The 17,588-nt window shown below is 46.9% G+C and overlaps 1 non-coding gene across 1 annotated transcript; it reads right to left on the minus strand.

Annotated features, from left to right (window-relative positions):
* Positions 1–15,317: 15,317 nt before the first annotated feature.
* LOC118143347 (U6 spliceosomal RNA) lies at positions 15,318–15,423 on the minus strand. Its single transcript, XR_004727574.1, has one exon. It is a non-coding gene; the product is annotated as a U6 spliceosomal RNA (small nuclear RNA).
* Between the last annotated feature and the right edge of the window lie 2,165 nt (positions 15,424–17,588).

Raw genomic sequence — 17,588 nt, forward strand, 5'->3', positions numbered from 1 at the left:
GCACATGATACTTTTATAATATGAACCCATGTATGTTTTTAAAATTCATTTTTCTAAAAAGATAGGCTGAATCCGTAAGAGAAAAAATAACAGACCAAAACTTAGAGAAAAGGTAAGTTCTGGGACCCAGGACTGCAGCCCGCCCTGGGCTGATGTGTGCTTTGAGCAAACCACTGCCCTTCCTAGAGCCTTGCCTGTGACATAGGGGTGGGCAGAAGTGGGTAGGGCAGCAGCTAAGGACTGAGCTGAACTGATGACATCTCAGGCTCTTCCCAGCCTTAACAGCTCAAGATTTGAAGGTACTCTAGCTTCCCACACCTGGTTAGAGAAGCAGATTAAGGAAGGGATCTGGTCTTTGGAGTTCTCTCCCTAAGAGGATACACACCAGAATATTGATAGTCCAGGCAACAATGCCAAATTCAACCCAGAAGAATGTTTTAGGTCACGCAGTCATCAGTCCCTAATTGAATGGAAGGTATTTAACTCTCTATCTGCCTTTTCTTTTTTTTTTTTAAATTACGGGGTTTCACCATGTTGGTCAGGCAGGTCTTGAACCCCCGCCCTCAGGTGATCCGCCCGCCTTGGCCTCCAAAGTGCTTGGATTACAGGCGTGAGCCACTATATCTGCCATTTTTTAATCTTCCATTCGAAAGCAGTCCTTCTCAAGCTAAAATGTGCATACAGATCACCTGTGAATCTTGTTAATATGCAAATGCTCAATCAATAGGTCTGAAGTGGGACCTGAAATTGCACAATTCTAACAAGCTCCAAGGGGAGGTCAGCGCTGTGAGTCCCCAGACCACTATTTAAATACCAAGGTTAGCCAGCCCTTTGACTTACGCCTATAATCCCAGCACTTTGGGAGGCCGAGGGGGGTAGATTATGAGGTCAGGAGTTCAAGACCAGCCTGACCAACATAGTGAACCCCTGTTTCTGCTAAAAATACAAAAATTAGCCAGGTGTGGTGGTGCACACCTTTAATCCCAGCTACTCAGGAGGCAGGAGAATTGCTTGAACCCGGGAGGTGGAGGTTGTAGTGAGCTGAGATCACACCATTGCACTCCAGCCTAGGCAACAGAGCAAGACTCCATCTCAAAAAAAAAATAAAAAAATAAAAAAATCAAGGCTCAGCTGGGCATGGCTCATGCTTGTAATCCCAACATTTTGGGTAACCAAGGTGGGAGGATTATTCGAGCTCAGGAGTTCCAGACAAGTGTGGGCAACATTAGTGAGACTCTGTCTCTACAAAAAAATACAAAAATTAGCCAGGAACAGTGGCACGTACCTGTGGTCTCAGCTACTCAGGAGGTGGGAGGCTAAGAGTTAAAGGCTGCAGTGGGTTGTGATCACATCACTGCATTCCAGTCTGAGCTACAGAGTAAGACTCTGTCTTAAAAGTAAAAAAAAAAAGTGACACCAAAACAGCACCCTTTGTCACATAGAAAGCCTGGAAACTCCATTGTACTTCATGGACTAGCAAAAAGATGACACCAGACCATACAGGCTGGCCTTCCTAGTAACTTTTTTTTTTTTTTTTTTTTGAGATGACGTCTCGTTCTGTCACCCAGGCTGGAGTGCAGTGGTATGACTTGGCTCACCGCAACCTCCACCTCCCAGGTTCAAGAGATTCTCCTGCCTCAGCCTCTGGAGTAGCTGGGATTACAGGTGTGCACCATCATGCCTGGCTAATTTTGTATTTTTAGGTTTCACCAAGTTGGCCAGGCTGGTCTTGAACTCCTGACCTCAGGTCATCCACCTACCTTGGCTTCCCAGAGTGTTGGGATTACAGGTGTGAGCCACCTTGCCTGGCCCATCCAGACTTGTTTGTATGTAGTCAGGATGGAGGATGCATAAGGAAGTTTATTCCAGCATTATTTATAATGGCAAAAAGTTTGGCATTATCATTTGCTCATCTTAAAATATATATTGTTTTAATTTTGTATAATGAGCATGCATTTGCACAACTGGGAAAAAAAGAAAAACAAAAGCAAATAAGAGGGCAAAGTGTAGGCTAGGTGTCTAGTAACAGAGCAGCCAGCACAGCTTCCCCTGTGGCCCGCGGTGCAGGTGCCCGTGCACCTGGCTGAGACAGTTTTTTCTTTTTCCACATACCATGTGAACAGTGGAAACAGTGTCTGCATTTCTGACTGGGAGTAGAAAATAGGTGCTCTGCCTTAGCGACCAAATGTCCAGCTCTCTACTGCTTGCCTAAACCTATGCAAAAGTCAGAGCCTGGTGAGAGCAAGGGCTTGTCCCTCCAATCAGTCCAATGTATGGACTTCTCTTTGGAGGCTGGGGTCCCTCCCTCTGGCTCAGGTTTCACGGACTCTCAGCTCCTATTGACTATATGCAGAGGTGAGAATAAACACAACCCCTAGAGAGAGAGGAGGCTGGAAGAAGGAGGAAGCTGGGCTGTGTTCTCTGAGCATCCTGGGGAAATAAAATGAAAGTCCCGGGTCGGGCACAGTGGCTCACGCCTGTCATCCTAGCACTTTGGGAGGCCAAGGCAGGCGGATCATCTGAGATCAGGAGTTAAGCCAAAATGGTGAAACCCTGTATCTACTGAAAATACAAAAATTAGCCAGGTGTGGTGGCACATGCCTGTAATCCCAGCTACTTGGGAAGCTGAGGCAAGAGAATCGCTTGAACCCGGGAGGCGGATATTGCAATGAGCCGAGATCTCACCACTGGACTCCAGCCTGGCAACAGAGAGAGACTCCATCTCAAAAAACAAAACAAAATAAAAAAAGTCCCAAGTATTTTTTATTTCTCATTAAATGGTTTGCCTGCCTCGTTATCCCACACAGATGAGAAGGCGTGGTAAATTCTCTGATAAATATCTTCCCAACAATTAATGCAGCTGTGGGACAGAATATTAGGACTTCCTTTTGCCTTAAAGGAGCTGACAATGTATAATTATAAGTTCAAAGAGATAGGTACCTTCAAACTGGGATCCTGTAGATATTAGGAGAGCCCTGAAATGCTTCTGATCTGGGGGAGGAGGGTCTCACTACCTTACAAAATGAAAACTGCCAAAATAGGTTTACACAAATCATAGTAAATATTAAATGTTTACATTAAACAGTTTAACTCTTTTAACACACAAATCACAATATAATTATGCAAGTCACAAGATGATAGCAATTATATTCATGCACAATAGACCACAGGCTGCGTGGTCTGGGATACAAATTGAAAGCTGCCTGGGCTGTGCACTGTGGCTCATGCCTGTAATCCCAGCACGTGGGGAGGCTGAGGCCGGAGGATTCCTTGAGCTTAGGAGTTCCAGACTAGCCTGGGCAACATAGTGAGATCCCAACCCTACAAAAAATTTAACAAAAAATACTTGGTGTGGTGGTGCATGCCTGTAGTCCCAGCTACTCAGGAGGCTGAAGTGTTCATGGCACTGCTCTCCAGCCTGGACAAGGGTGAGTGAGACTATCTCAAAAAAAAAAAAAGGCCAAGTGCAAAGGCTCACACTTACAAATCCCAGCCTTTGGGAGGCTGAGGCAGGTGGATCACTTGAGGTCACGAGTTTGAGACAAACCTAGCCAACATGGTGAAACCCATCTCTACTAAAACTATGAAAATTAGCCAAGCATGGTGACGCATGCCTGTAATCCTAGCTACTCAGGAGGCTGAGGCAGGAGAATCACTTGAACCCAGGAGGCAAAGGTTGCAATTACTGAGATCAGGCCATTGCACTCCAGCCAGGGCAACAGAGTGAGACCTATCTCTGTCTCGAAAGAGAGAGAGAGAGGGAGGAAGGGAGGGAATAAAAGAAGGAAAAAAAAGAGAAAAGAAAAAGAGAGCTGTCTGATTAATGTCTTCTGTGTCTGTGTGTGTGTGTGTGTGTGTGTATGTGTGTGTGTGTGTGTGTGTGTGTGTGTCACCAGGCTGGAGTATAGTGGCGCCATCCTGGCTCACTGCAGCCTCCAACTCCTTGGATCAAGTAATCTTCCTGCCTCAGACTTAGACTCCTGAGTTGCTAGAAATGCAGGCAGATACCACCATGCCCAGCTAAGTTTTAAAATGATCTGTAGAGACAGGGTTTCACTCTTTTGCTCAGGCTGGTCTTCCATTCCTGGCTTCAAGTGATCTTTCTGCTTCAGCCTCCCAAAGGGCCGGGATTACAGGTGTGAGCCGCCGTGCCTGGCCCAGTGTCTTCTCTCACTCCTGCCTGGGAATATCAGCCACACAGTAGGTAATGTCCAGTGCTCACCCCTGTCTGATCATCCTCCATCACATGATACCTAGTTTGGAGCCACCATTCCTCGCCAGAAACTTCTCTTTATCCTGAGCTCTTAATAATCATCTTTTATAATTTCCTGAAAGTATTAAAGTGTCATTTTCAACTGGATGTGGTGGCTCATGCCTGTAGTCCAAGAACTTTGGGAGGCCAAGGAGGGCGAATCTCTTGAGTCCAGAAGTTCAAGATCATGCTGGGCAACATGGTGAAACCCTGTCTCTACAAAAAAATACAAAAATTAGTCAGGTGTGGTAGCAGGCACCTGTATTCCCAGCTACTTGGGAGGCTGACATAGGAGGACAGTTTGAGCCTGGGAGGCAGAGGTTGCAGTGAGCAGAGATTGTGCAACTGTACACTAGTCTGGGTGACAAAGAGAGACCCTGTCTCAAAATGAAATTAAATTAAAAAGTGTTGCTTTCATATTGAATATCTTGACTTTTTTTCTGTGTCATAAGATCAGATTCAAGTTCATTTCTTTCCAAAAGGATTACAGATTATCCCAGCACCATTTGCTCACTAATTCATCCTTTGCCCCCAGTCAGCAAAGTAATGTGTATGGTGGCTCAGGTTTCCATACTGGTGTGGATCTGCAGGGGGGCTGCTTTTCCTTTCCTATTGGCCAGGCTTACCTTTCTGTAGTTAATACTTGTTTGTTTGTTTGTTTGAGACGGAGTTTCGCTCTTTTTACCCAGGCTGGAGTGCAATGGTGCGATCTCGGCTCACCACAACCTCCGCCTCCTGGGTTCAGGCAATTCTGCCTCAGCCTCCTGAGTAGCTGGGATTACAGGCACGCGCCACCATGCCCAGCTAATTTTTTGTATTTTTAGTAGAGACCGTGTTGACCAGGATGGTCTCGATCTCTTGACCTCGTGATCCACGCGCCTCACCCTCCCAAAGTGCTGGGATTACAGGCTTGAGCCACCGCGCCCGGCCTAATACTTGTTTGTTTTTGGACAGTCTTGCTCTGTCACCCCAGCTGGAGTTCAGTGACATGTTCTTGGGTCACTACAACCTCCACCTCCCAGGCTCAAGTGGTTCTCGTGCCTCAGCCTTCCCAGTACCTGGGACTACAGGCATGCACCACCAGGCCCAGCTAATTTTTGTATTTTTAGTAGACATGGGGTTTCACCATGTTGACCAAGCTGGTCTCAAACTCCTGAGCTCACGCAATCTGCCTGTCTTGGCCTCCCAAAGTATTAGGATTACAGGCGTAGGCCACCGTACCTGGTCACCTTTCTGTAATACTTATAGTTTGTGTAGTATGTTTTATTTTTCCATGGAACACACACACACACACACACACACACACACACACACACACACAAAAAACTCTCAAGAAAAACTCTGAGGCTCATTCACCCAGATTTGTGATTGTTAATGGTGTTAAAATGATGTTACCTGGAAGGCTTTTTTGAATTTAACACAGCTCACATTTAAGGCAAAAGGAAGAAAGCTCTCTCTCGGATGAGACAGTCATGGAGTGGGAGGAGGCCAACATCATCATCGAGCCCCTGCAAACATGCAGCCCAAGAGGCAAGACCAGTTTGGCATGTAGGCCAGTCCTAGTCCATAGGCAAACATTCCACGCACCGGGGCAGGGGGGACTTGAGGAATGTATTTAGTTGTTTTTTTTTGAGATGGAGTTTCACTGTTGTTACCCAGACTGGAGTGGAATGACACGATCTCGGCCCACCTCAACCTCCGACTTCTGGGTTCAAACAATTCTCCTGCCTCAGCCTCCTGAGTAGCTGGGACTACAGGCACGCACCACCATGCCCAGCTAATTTTTGTATTTTTAGTAGAGACGGGGTTTCACCTCATTGACCAGGATGGTCTCGATCTCTTGACCTCGTGATCCACCCGCCTCGGCCTCCCAAAGTGCTGGGATTATAGGTGTGAGCCACCGCGCCCGGCCTGCATTTACTTCTTTATTGGACAGAGGAGGAAGGTGGTGAGGGAAGAATGGGAAGTATTTGGTTCCCCCCACCATTTATCCTGAGATTCCTGGCATCTGAGGAATCTGCATCCATACTAATTTGTTGACCCTGATTCTTGTGTTTTTTTTTTGATACAGAATCTCACTCTGTTGCCCAGGCTGGAATGCAGTGGCATCATCTCAGTTCACTACAACCTCCACCTCCCAGGGTCAAGCAATTCCCCTACCTCAGCCTCCCAAGTAACTAGGATTACAGGTATATGCCGATATACCCAGCTAATTTTTGTATTTTTAGTAAAGACGGGTTTTACATGTTGTCCAGGCTGGTCTGGAACTCCTGACCTCAAGTGATCTGCCCACCTCAGCCTCTTAAAGTGCTGGGATTACAGGTGTGAGCCACTGCACCCGGCTGACCCTGATTCTTTTCCCAGGGCCTAATTTGGCCTTTGCACAACAGAGGAAACTGTCTACAAAACAGAGGTTATTTGTGTTTTTTATTTTATTTTTGGAGGCAAGGACTTGCTATGTCACACAGGCCGGAATGCAGTGGCACAACTGTGGCTCAAGTAATTCTCCCACCTCAGCCTCCTGAGTAGCTGGCACTAGAGGCACATACCACCATGCATGGCCTAATTATTACTTTTTGTTTTTTTAGAGACAGGGATCTCACTATGTTGTCCAGGCAGGTCTTGAACTCCTGAGATCAAGTGAACCTTCCATCTCAGTCTCTCAGAGTGCTGGGATAACAGGCATGAACCACTGTACCCGGCTAGGTTTTTAGACACATGACTGTTTACTTTAGTGAAAACAGAGCACTAGGCTTTTTGAAGCCAGATGACCTGGGTTTGAGTGCTAGCTCTGCCAACCTTAACAACTTAATTCAAATCTCAGTTCCTCCCTAATGTGAGGATAATACTGCCAACGTCAAGGAGTTCTAACAAGCTGAAGTATTGGAAAGGGCTTTGTTCACTGCAAAGCTCCTGCCAAATGTTCTTCATAGCCTTTCCTAAGAGGAGGAAAAAAAAGAGATTTAAGTTTTGCAATTTGCTTGCCCTAAATAACAATGGGCAAGAGCTAAATCACAAGGCAGAAGTGGCAGGCTGGACACAAGTTTGTTGGCAACATTCCCCAACATTTTTAGCCAAAAAGTTGTTCAGTTCTCTGTGTTCTCCCTCTTCTGCAACCTACACCCAGCCAAGGGCTGACTCAGTCTTAAGGGAGAAGTAGCATGAATTCAACAATGTTGCACTCAGCATCCTCTATTTCTGCACTGAGCCTCTATTCTTTAGGTAAGGAGAGCCCCAGAATGAGAGGTCTTCAGGAGACGAAATCAGAAGTTGTCAGAGGCCGGGTATGGTGGCTGACACCTGTAATCCCAGCACTCTGTGAGGCTGAGGCTGGTGGATGGATCACTTGAGCCTGGGAGTTGGAGACCAACCTGGGCAACGTGGTGAAACCCTGTCGCTACAGTACAAAAATTAGCTGGGTGTGGTGGCATGCACCTGTAGTCTCAGCTACTCCAGGAGGCTGAGGTGAGAGGATCGCTTGAGTAAGGGAGGCTGCAGTAAGCTGAGATTGCACCACTGCACTCCAGCCTGGGCAACATAGCAAGACCCTGTTTCAAAAGAAAAAAAAAGTTGTCAGAGATTCATAAAGGAGATTCGGACATTAGGTGAGAGGTTTGGATGCGATAAACACTAAAATCCCTTCAAACTTGGTGGGGCGCAGTGGGTCATGCCTGTAATCCCAGCACTTTGAGAGGCTAAGGTGGGTGGATCACGAGGTCAGGAGACAGAGACCATCCTGGCTAACATGGTGAAACCCCGTCTCTACTAAAAATACAAAAAAAAAAAAAAAAAAAATTAGCCAGACGTGGTAGCACACGCCTGCACTCCCAGCTACTTGGGAGGCTGAGGCAGGAGAATTGCTTGAACCCGGATCTGGAGGCTGCAGTGAGTTGAGACGGCATCACTGCATTCCAGCCTGGGTAACAACAGCGAAACTCCTTCTCAAAAAAAAAAAAAAATCAGCCGGGCACGGTGGCTCACGCTTATAATCCCAGCACTTTGTGAGGCCAAGGCAGGTGGATCACGAGGTCAAGAGATCAAGACCATCCTGGTCCACATGGTGAAACCCCGTCTCTACTAAAAATACAAAAATTAGCTGGGCATGGTGGTGCGTGCCTGTAGTCCCAGCTACTCGGGAGGCTGAGGCAGGAGAATCGCTTGAACCCAGAAGGCAGAGGTTGCAGTGAGCCGAGATCGCGCCATTGCACTCCAGTCTGGGTAACAAGAGCGAAACTCCGTCTCGAAAAAAAAAAAAATCACTTCCATCTCCAAAGTTCGATACAAAGGAGTTCCTCTCCAAGTGTACCATCTAGTTAGGGAGAGAAGCCCTGAACCACATGAACGTGTGTAGAGAAAAGGCCAACATGGGTGCCAGTGAAGAAAGTGCTTCCTCACACAGGACCTCAGAGACCGGTGAGGGCTGGGACGGCACGCATTCTGGGAGGTGAATCTGGAGGGAGAGCTGGAATTCCAGGGATATAGAATTGGGAAGGGGAAAGGGAAGAGAAAGTATGTTCCTGGAAAGTGGCAACGGACAGTGCTAGCCAAGGCTAGGATTGAACTCAACAATTCACTGCGTTGTCTCCAAGGTAGACGGAAAGCTAAGTCAGGACCAGTCCTTGGGAAGTTCTGACATACATCTTGAACATGTCAGTCAAGTGACTTCTTGAAGCTGAAACTGGCCACAGGGCTGGGTGACATTAGTTCCAGCATAAGTTCCCCACTGGAGTAAGGTAGTCTCTGACCCAAGGACAGTCCCTCAGCAGCCTGGCTAGGGTGGGCTTCATGACTCCTTCCTCCTATGCTCCTCCAGCCCTACACAAAGTCTGCTTTTATCTGAACCACCTAGACTATTTTCTGTTTTCCTACCTGTTCTAATATAGCAGTCAAGAAATTGATTATTTTATTTTTTATTTTTTCAGACAGGGTTTTGTTATATCACCCAGGTTGGAGTACAGGGGTGCAATCACAGCTCACTGCAGCCTAGACATCCCAAACTTGCCAGGCGTGGTGGCTTATGCCTGTAATACCAGCACTTTGGAAGGCTGAGGTGGGTGGATCATGAGGTCAGGAGTTCCAGACCACCCTGGCCAACATGGTGAAACTCCTTCTCTACTAAAAATACAAAAATGAGCCAGAAGTGGTGGTGCATGCCTGTAACTCCAGCTACTCAGGAGGCTGAGGCAGGAAAATCACTTGAACCTGGGAGGTGGAGGTTGCAGTGAGTTGAGATCGCACCACTGCACTCCAGACTAGGCAAAAGGAGGAGAGGAGAGGAGGAGGAGAGGAGGAGGAGGGGAGGAGGAGACAAGAAGAGAGGAGAGGAGGGGAGTGGAGGGGAGGGCAGGGGAAGGAAGGGGAGGAAGAGTGACAAAAGAGAAAGATAGAAAGAAAAAGAAAGAAAGAAAGAAAGAAAGAGAGAAGTGACATCCTAAACTCAGACAATCCTCCTGCGACAGCCTCCTGAGCAGCTAGGACTACAGGTGCATACCACCATGCTCAGCTAATTTTATTATTTGTAGAGACAGGGTCTCCCTATGTGGCCCATGCTGGTCTTGTACTCCTAGGCTCAAGCAATCCTCCTGCCTTGGCCTCTCAAAGTGCTGGGATTACAGACATGAGCCACTATACCTGGGTTATAATTGTAAAAATGTCAGATGATAGAAGTAGTCATAAGGTATCCAGAAGCAGCCCTGGCCCCACCTAAAGCATGAACACTCACCGAGGCAAGCCAGAATGGTCTGACTGGAGGAGGGATGCTCTTGGGAGGTCACTAAGCCGAGATGGGGGAGGTTGGGGAGATTCCTTATACTAAGTGCCTACTGCCAGATATTCTGAAGCTTTTATCCCAGTGGGAGATGCAGATAAAAACAGGTAAACAAGAGACTGCAGATAGAAATAAGTATAAGAAAAATAAGGCCAGGCGCGGTGGCTCAAGCCTGTGATCCCAGCACTTTGGGAGGCTGAGGCGGGTGGATCACGAGGTCAAGAGATTGAGACCATCCTGGTCAACATGGTGAAACCCCGTCTCTACTAAAAATACGAAAAATTAGCTGGGTATAGTGGCACATGCCTGTAATCCCAGCTACTCAGGAGGCTGAGGCAGGAGAATTGCCTGAACCCAGGAGGCGGAGGTTTCGGTGAGCTGATAGTGCGCCATTGCACTCCAGCCTGGGTAACAAGAGCGAAACTCTGCCTCAAAAGAAAAAAAGAAAACAAGGGAAAGAATGGAGGGAGGGACACTTGATCAGAAAGGGTCTGAGGAAGGGACATGTGAAATGAGATGCAACTGGTATCAAGGAGCCTTCCGTGTGCAGAACTTGAGTATGCACTTTGCAGGCAGAGGAAACAGCAAAAAGTCCTGAGGTTAGCGTAAGCATTGTGTATTTCAATAACCATTGTAAAAGACAGTGACTATTTTTCCACCAGATGAGATGTGTGGGTTTCACCCTCTAGGCACTTCTTTGGAGCTCACTGGAGAACACATATGGCTTTTACTTTTTTTTTTTTTTTGAGATGAAGTCTTGCTCTATCACCCAGGCTGGAGTGCAGTGGCACAATCTTGGCTCACTGAAACTTCTGCCTCTAGGGTTCAACCTCTGCCTCGGCCTCCTGAGTAGCTGGGATTACAGGCGTGAACCACCACACCTGGCTAATTTTTGTATGTTTTTTTAGTAGAGACAGGGTTTCACCATGTTGGTCAGGCTGATCTCGAACTCATGACCTCATGTGATCTGCCCACCTCAGCCTCCCAAAGTGCTGGGATTACAGGCATGAGCCACCATGCCTGGTCACAGATATGGCTTTATAAGTCAGCCTATGTGACAAGGGACAACAAAGTTGGAAGGCTTCAGCTAGTTGTCACTAAAGGAAGGGTGGGTCCTTGGTCTGCAACTGCCAATTAAAGAGATTATAGGGTAACAGTGACAGCAACACTGCAGCTGAAAGGGACAAGCAAAGCTTGCTAGTCAGTGTGAGCCTACAGGTGGCTCAGAAGACAAAGGCGTCAGCTGGGAGGGGTGACTCACACCTGTAATCTCAACACTTTGGGAGGCCAAGGGCAGGGTGGGGGGCAGATCACAAGCTCAGGAGTTCAAGCCTGGTGAATATAGCGAAACCCCGTCTCTCCCAAAAATATAAAAGAAATTAGCCAGGTGTGGTGGCGGGCTTACCTGTAGTTCTAGCACTTTGGGAGAGAGGTGCATGGATCATGAGGTCAAGGATTGAGACCATCCTGGCCAACATGGGGAAACCCTGTCTCTGCTAAAAATACAAAAATTAGGCCAAGCACAATGGCTCACACCTGTAATCCCAGCACTTTGGGAGGCCGAGGCGGGTGGATCACAAGGTCAGGAGTTCAAGACCAGTCTGGACAACATGGTGAAACCCCGTCTCTACTAAAAAAAAAAAAATACAAAAAATTAACTGGGCATGGTGGTGTGCATCTGGAGTCCCAGCTGCTCAGGAGGCTGAGGCAAGAGAATTGCTTGAACCCAGGAGGCAAAGGTTGCAGTGAGCCGAGATCGCACCACTGCACTCTAGCCTGGGTGACAAAGCGAGAGTCCGTCTCAAAACAAAACACAAAACAGAAATTAGCTGGGTGGTGATGCTCGCCACCTCCATCTTCACCTCCTCTTTGTATTACTATTATTATTTTTGAGATGAAGTTTTGCTCTTGTTGCCCAGGCTGGAGTGCAATGGCACAATCTTGGCTCATCACAACCTCCGCCTCCCATGTTCAAGTGATTCTCCTGCCTCCCAAGTAGCTGGGATTGCAGGCATGCGCCACCACGCCTGGCTAATTTTGTATTTTTAGTAGAGACAGGGTTTCTCCATGTTGGTCAGGCTGGTCTTGAACTCCGGACCTCAGGTGATCTGCCCACCTCGGCCTCCCAAAGTGCTGGGATTACAGGCGTGAGACACCTTGCCCAGACTTTTTTTTTAAGATGGAATCTCACTCTGTCACCTGGGGTGGAGTGCAGTGGCACTATCTTGGCTTATTGCAACCTCCACCTCCCAGGTTGAAGCAATTCTCTTGCCTCAGCCTCCTGAGTAGCTGAGATTACAGGTGTGCACCACCACACCCAGCTAATTTTTGTATTTTTAGTAGAGACGGGGTTTCACCATTTGTCAGGCTGGTCTTCCACTGCCCTGGGCCTCCCAAAGTGGGAATAAAACTTTTTAATGCTCATTTGTTTATATATATATATATATATATATTAATATCTGCCTTTGAGCCACAACAGCACAGGTGAGTAGTTCTGTAAAAGCTAAAATATTATTTTGCCTTTTACAGAAAAAGTCTGTGGTTGGGCACGGTGGCTCACGCCTGTAACTCCAATACTTTAGGAGGTCAAGGAAGACTGCTTGAGCCTAGGAGTTAGAGACCAGCCTGGACAACATGGTGAGACCCCATCTCTAAAAAATAAAAATAAAAAAGCTTGTTGGCCCCTGGGCTGGACCAGTGGCTCCCCTTCTACTGATGAGAAATTTGAGGAACAGAGAAAATGACTGGCCCGAGATGACACAGCAAGTCAATCGCAGAAATAACTCTGGCTCCCTTTAAGTGCTCTTTTCACTTCATTACGACATAAAAGCAGAAAACAAAGGTTTCTCAGCTTCTCATGTCAATGACTAGACTACTTGGTCCTTTTATCTTCCTCATCTCTGTTCATTCTCATCCTTGTCTAACCTAGGTTCCAGTATGGGTAGCTGCATCTGTAACCTCGAGAGGGCAGCACTGGTTACGATGAACCAAAATACAATCTCTTATCTGTGACCCAAAAAGGAAATAAGTCCTGTCCTAGGGAAAAAAGGAAAATGCATTAGAAAGGGTCTCAATTGCTTCTGATGATATATATGCATTCATACCAGCATAAATGTAAGGTTTTCCTTTTTTTAAAAAAAAACTGCCGGGCTGGGCACGGTGGCTCACGCCTTTGGGAGGCCAGCGGGTGGATCCCAGCACTTTGGGAGGCCGAGGAGGGTGGATCACGAGGTCAAGAGATTGAGACCATCCTGGTCAACATGGTGAAACCCCGTCTCTACTAAAAATACAAAAAAAAAAAAAAAAAAAAAAAAAAATTAGCTGGGCATGGTGGCGTGTGCCTGTAATCCCAGCTACTCAGGAGGCTGAGGCAAGAGGCGGAGGTGGAACCCAGGAGGCGGAGGTTGCAGTGAGCCGAGATCGCGCCATTGCATTCCAGCCTGGGTAACAAGAGCGAAACTGCGTCTCAAAAATAAATAAATAAATAAAAACTGCCACTGGGCATGGTGGCTTACGCCTGTAATCCCAGCATTTTGGGAGGCCGAGGTGGGTAGATCATGAGGTCAGGAGTTTGAGACCAGCCTGACCAACATGGTGAAACCCTGTCTGTATTAAACACACACACAGAAAAATTAGCCGGGTGAGCAGATTTGGCTCACCTGCAATCCCATCTACTCAAGAGGCAGGAGAATTGCTTGAACCCGATGCGGAAGTTGCAGTGAGCCAATATCACTCCATTGCACTCCAGCCTGAGCTACAGAGTAAAACTCAGTCTCAAAAAAAAAAAATTGCCAAAGGTAAATTCAAGCACAAAAAATCCCCACATTCAGCTAGAGTGGAAAGCATAGAGGCCCTATCAGCAAAGGCAAGACAGGCATTTGAGAGAAGCACCCAGAGACACTTTTTTTTGTTTGAGACAGAGTCTCACTGCAGTGGCACGATCTGGGCTCTCTGCAACCAACCTCCATCTTCTGGGTTCAAGCGATTCCCTGCCTCAGCCTCCCAAGTAGCCGGGACTACAGATGTGCACCACCATGCCCGGCTAATTTTTGTTATTTTAATAGAGATGGGGTTTCACTATGTTGGCCAGGATGGTCTCAATCTCCTGACCTCATGACCTGCCCACCTCAGCCTCCCAAAGTGCTGGGATTACAGGTGTGAGCCACTGTGCTCGGCCCCTAGAGACACTTTTAAGTGTTTTCTGGGGAAAAAAAAAATGTGTTTTCTGAGCACTGGGGGAACACGAAGAGAGAGAAAATTAGATCTTAGAGAGCCCAAGGGACAGTTTTAAGTAGGCGAGTGGAACTAGACTCATGACCCAGATTTGTCTTTGTCTGACTAAAGAAGAGGTTCCATCTTTTTATTCTGGGATGTCCAATCATAAAACGGGGCTAGTAGGGCTTGCAGCCAATGAGATATTTATGAAGTACAACTAATGTATGCAAAGGGCTTTGAGATCCTTCAGATTAACAAGTGCCCTGTGCAAGGTGCAAGATGGACAGATATATTTTGGGGGTGTCACCATTGTTTAGCAAGGCAGTGGGGAAAAAAGTAGGTTACGTGACACAATCCTTCAACGTGACCCAGAACTGGTCCATAGGAAATTTGTACAGACTATCACATCAGATGGTAGAAAGAAACATCACTGAAAATGCATAAATCCCCAGAGGCAGAATGGTTAGCTTCATGATGCAAAGTCATGCCTAGAGCAATCTGGTGAGGCTATTCAGTAAAACACATTTGTTACTTCTCACTTTACAGGGAAGGGGACCGAGTCACATCACTCAGTAAATATCTGTCCTTAGACTGAACTTGGCTTCTAAGATTTTCTGACAACTGAGAATTTTTTTTTCTTAATTTCTTTTTAAAATTTTTTTTTTTTTTTTTGAGATGGAGTTTTGCTGTTGTTACCCAGGCTGGAGGGCAATGGTGCAATTTCGGCTCACTGCAACCTCCGCCTCCTGGATTCAGGCAATTCTCCTGCCTCAGCCTCCCGAGTAGCTGGGATTACAGGCACGCGCCACCATGCCCAGCTAATTTTTTGTATTTTTGGTAGAGATGGGGTTTCACCATGTTGACCAGGATGGTCTCGATCGCTTGACCTCGTGATCCACCCACCTCGGCCTCCCAAAGTGCTGGAATTACAGGCATGAGCCACCGTGCCCGGCCTTAATTTTTTTTTTAAGACGTGGTTTCACCATGTTGGTCAGGCTGGTCTTGAACTCCCAACCTCAGGTGATCTGCCTGCCGTGACCTCCAAAGTGCTTGGATTACAGGCGTGAGCCACCACGCCCTGCCTAAAATTTAATATTTTTTAAAAAACGTTTGTCATCCTTGCGCAAGGGCCATGCTAATCTTCTCTGTATCGTTCCAATTTTAGTATATGTGCTGCTGACGAGAGCACAGAGAACTGAGCATTTTTTCTAAATAATCTTCAATGGCCTGGCACTGGGTTAATAGCAGGAACCGGCCGGGTGTGGTGGCTCACGCCTGTAATCCAAGCACTTTGGAGGCCAAGTGGGGCAGATCACCTGAGGTCAGGAGTTCGAGACTAGCCTGGCCAAAATGGTGAAACCCTGCCACTACTAAAAATACAAAAATTAGCCAGGTGTGGTGGAAAGCACCTGTAATCCCAGCTACTCAGGAGGCGGAGGCCAGAGAATTGCTTGAACCCAGGAGACGGAGGTGGAGGTTGCAGTAAGCCGAGATCACACCATTGCACTCCAGCCTTGCGGACAAGAACAAGTCTTCGTCTCAAAAAAAAAAAAAAAAAAGAAAAAAGAAAGAAAGAGATGATGGCGTGACTTGATTCACTTCTTGCAGATATTCTATCAGGACCAATAGTAAGGGCTTCTAGGAATAAAATCTCAGTAGACAGGAAACTGCCTTCAAACTTCAGCAATCAAGAATATTACTTACGGCCGGGCGCAGTGGCTCACGCCTATAATCCCAGCACTTTGGGAGGCCAAGGCGGGTGGATCACAAGGTCAAGAGATCAAGACCATCCTGGTCAACAAGGTGAAACCCTGTCTCTACTAAAAATACAAAAATTAGCTGGGCATGGTGGTGCGTGCCTGTAGTCCCAGCTACTCAGGAGGCTGAGGCAGGAGAATTGCTTGAACCCAGGAGGCGGAGGTTGCAGTGAGCTGAGATCGTGCCATTGCACTACAGTCTAGGTAACAACAGCGAAACTCCATCTCAAAAAAAAAAAAAAAAAAAAGAATCTTACTTTAGCCCCTGGAATGCATAAGAAAATGGAAATGCACTGAATGAATCTTTACAAAATTTTATCAGCCAGAACTTTGGTCCAGATCAGTCCTATAATATTCAGGAAGACCATACAGATTCCTCATGAAAGTCAACAGTGCAGTTTATTGCAGTTTACAGTGCAGTATGATTAGTTAGGAAGGAATTAAGAAATCCTTAGCAGAAATATCCATACATTTAAAACATCTGGTTAGGCACAGTGCTCATGCCTGTAACCCCAGCACTTTGGCAGGCTTAGGCAGGCAGATCATCAGAGGTCAGGAGTTCAAGCTACTCAAGGGGCTGAGGTGAAAGAATCACTTGAAACCAGGAGGCAGAAGATGCAGTGAGCTGAGATCACACCACTGCACTGCAGCCTGAACAGAGTGAGACTCCATCTAAAAAAAAAAAAAAAAAAAAAAACTTAAGGGCCAGGCGCAGTTGCTCATGCCTGCAATCCCAACACTTTGGGTGGTTGAGGTGGGTAGATCATAAGGTCAGGAGTTCGAGACTAACCTGGCCAACATAATGAAACCCTGTCTCTACTAAAAATACAAAAAATGAACCAGGTATGGTGGCAGGCACCTGTAATCCCAGCTACTCAGGAGGCTGAGGTAGGAGAATTGCTTGAACCTGGGAGGTGGAGGTTACAGCGAGCTGAGGTTGCACCATTACACTCCAGCCTGGGCAACAGTGTGAGACTCCATCTCAAAAAACAAACAAACGAAAAGTTAATTCTGTTACACAGAAAAGTAAATGTAAAACTCTAATGCTTTATTTGCTTTGGAAAGTATAATCTACCAAAAAGAAAAAAAAAAAGAAAAGAAAAAAGAGGGTGGAGTGGGTGCAGTGGCTCTCATGTCGGCACTTTGGGAGGCCACAGGCGGATCGCTTATGCCCAGTAGTTCAAAATCAGTGTGGGCAACACAGCAACATCCCATCTCTCCAAAAAATACAAAAATTAGCAGAGCATGGTGGTGTGTGCCTGTTGTCCTAGCTACTTGGCAGGCTGAGGTGGGAAGATGGCTTGAGCTCAGGAGGTGGAGAGGTTGCATTTGGGGTCAGAATTTCGAGACCAGCCTGGCCAACATGGTGAAACTCCATCTCTACTAAAAATACAAGATTAGCCAGGTGTGGTGGTGCATGCCTGCAATCCTCCCTACTCAGGAGGCTGAGGCAGGAGAATCACTTGAACCTGGGAGGTGGAGGTTGCATTGAGCCTAGATCATGCCACTGCACTCCAGCCTGGGCAACAGGAGCAAACCTTGAGAGAAAGAGAAGAAAGAGAGAGAGGGAGAGAAGAAGAGAAAGAAAGAGGGAGGG

This window comes from Callithrix jacchus, chromosome 7 (genome assembly GCF_049354715.1).
Source record: "Callithrix jacchus isolate 240 chromosome 7, calJac240_pri, whole genome shotgun sequence".
Lineage (NCBI taxonomy): Eukaryota > Metazoa > Chordata > Mammalia > Primates > Cebidae > Callithrix > Callithrix jacchus.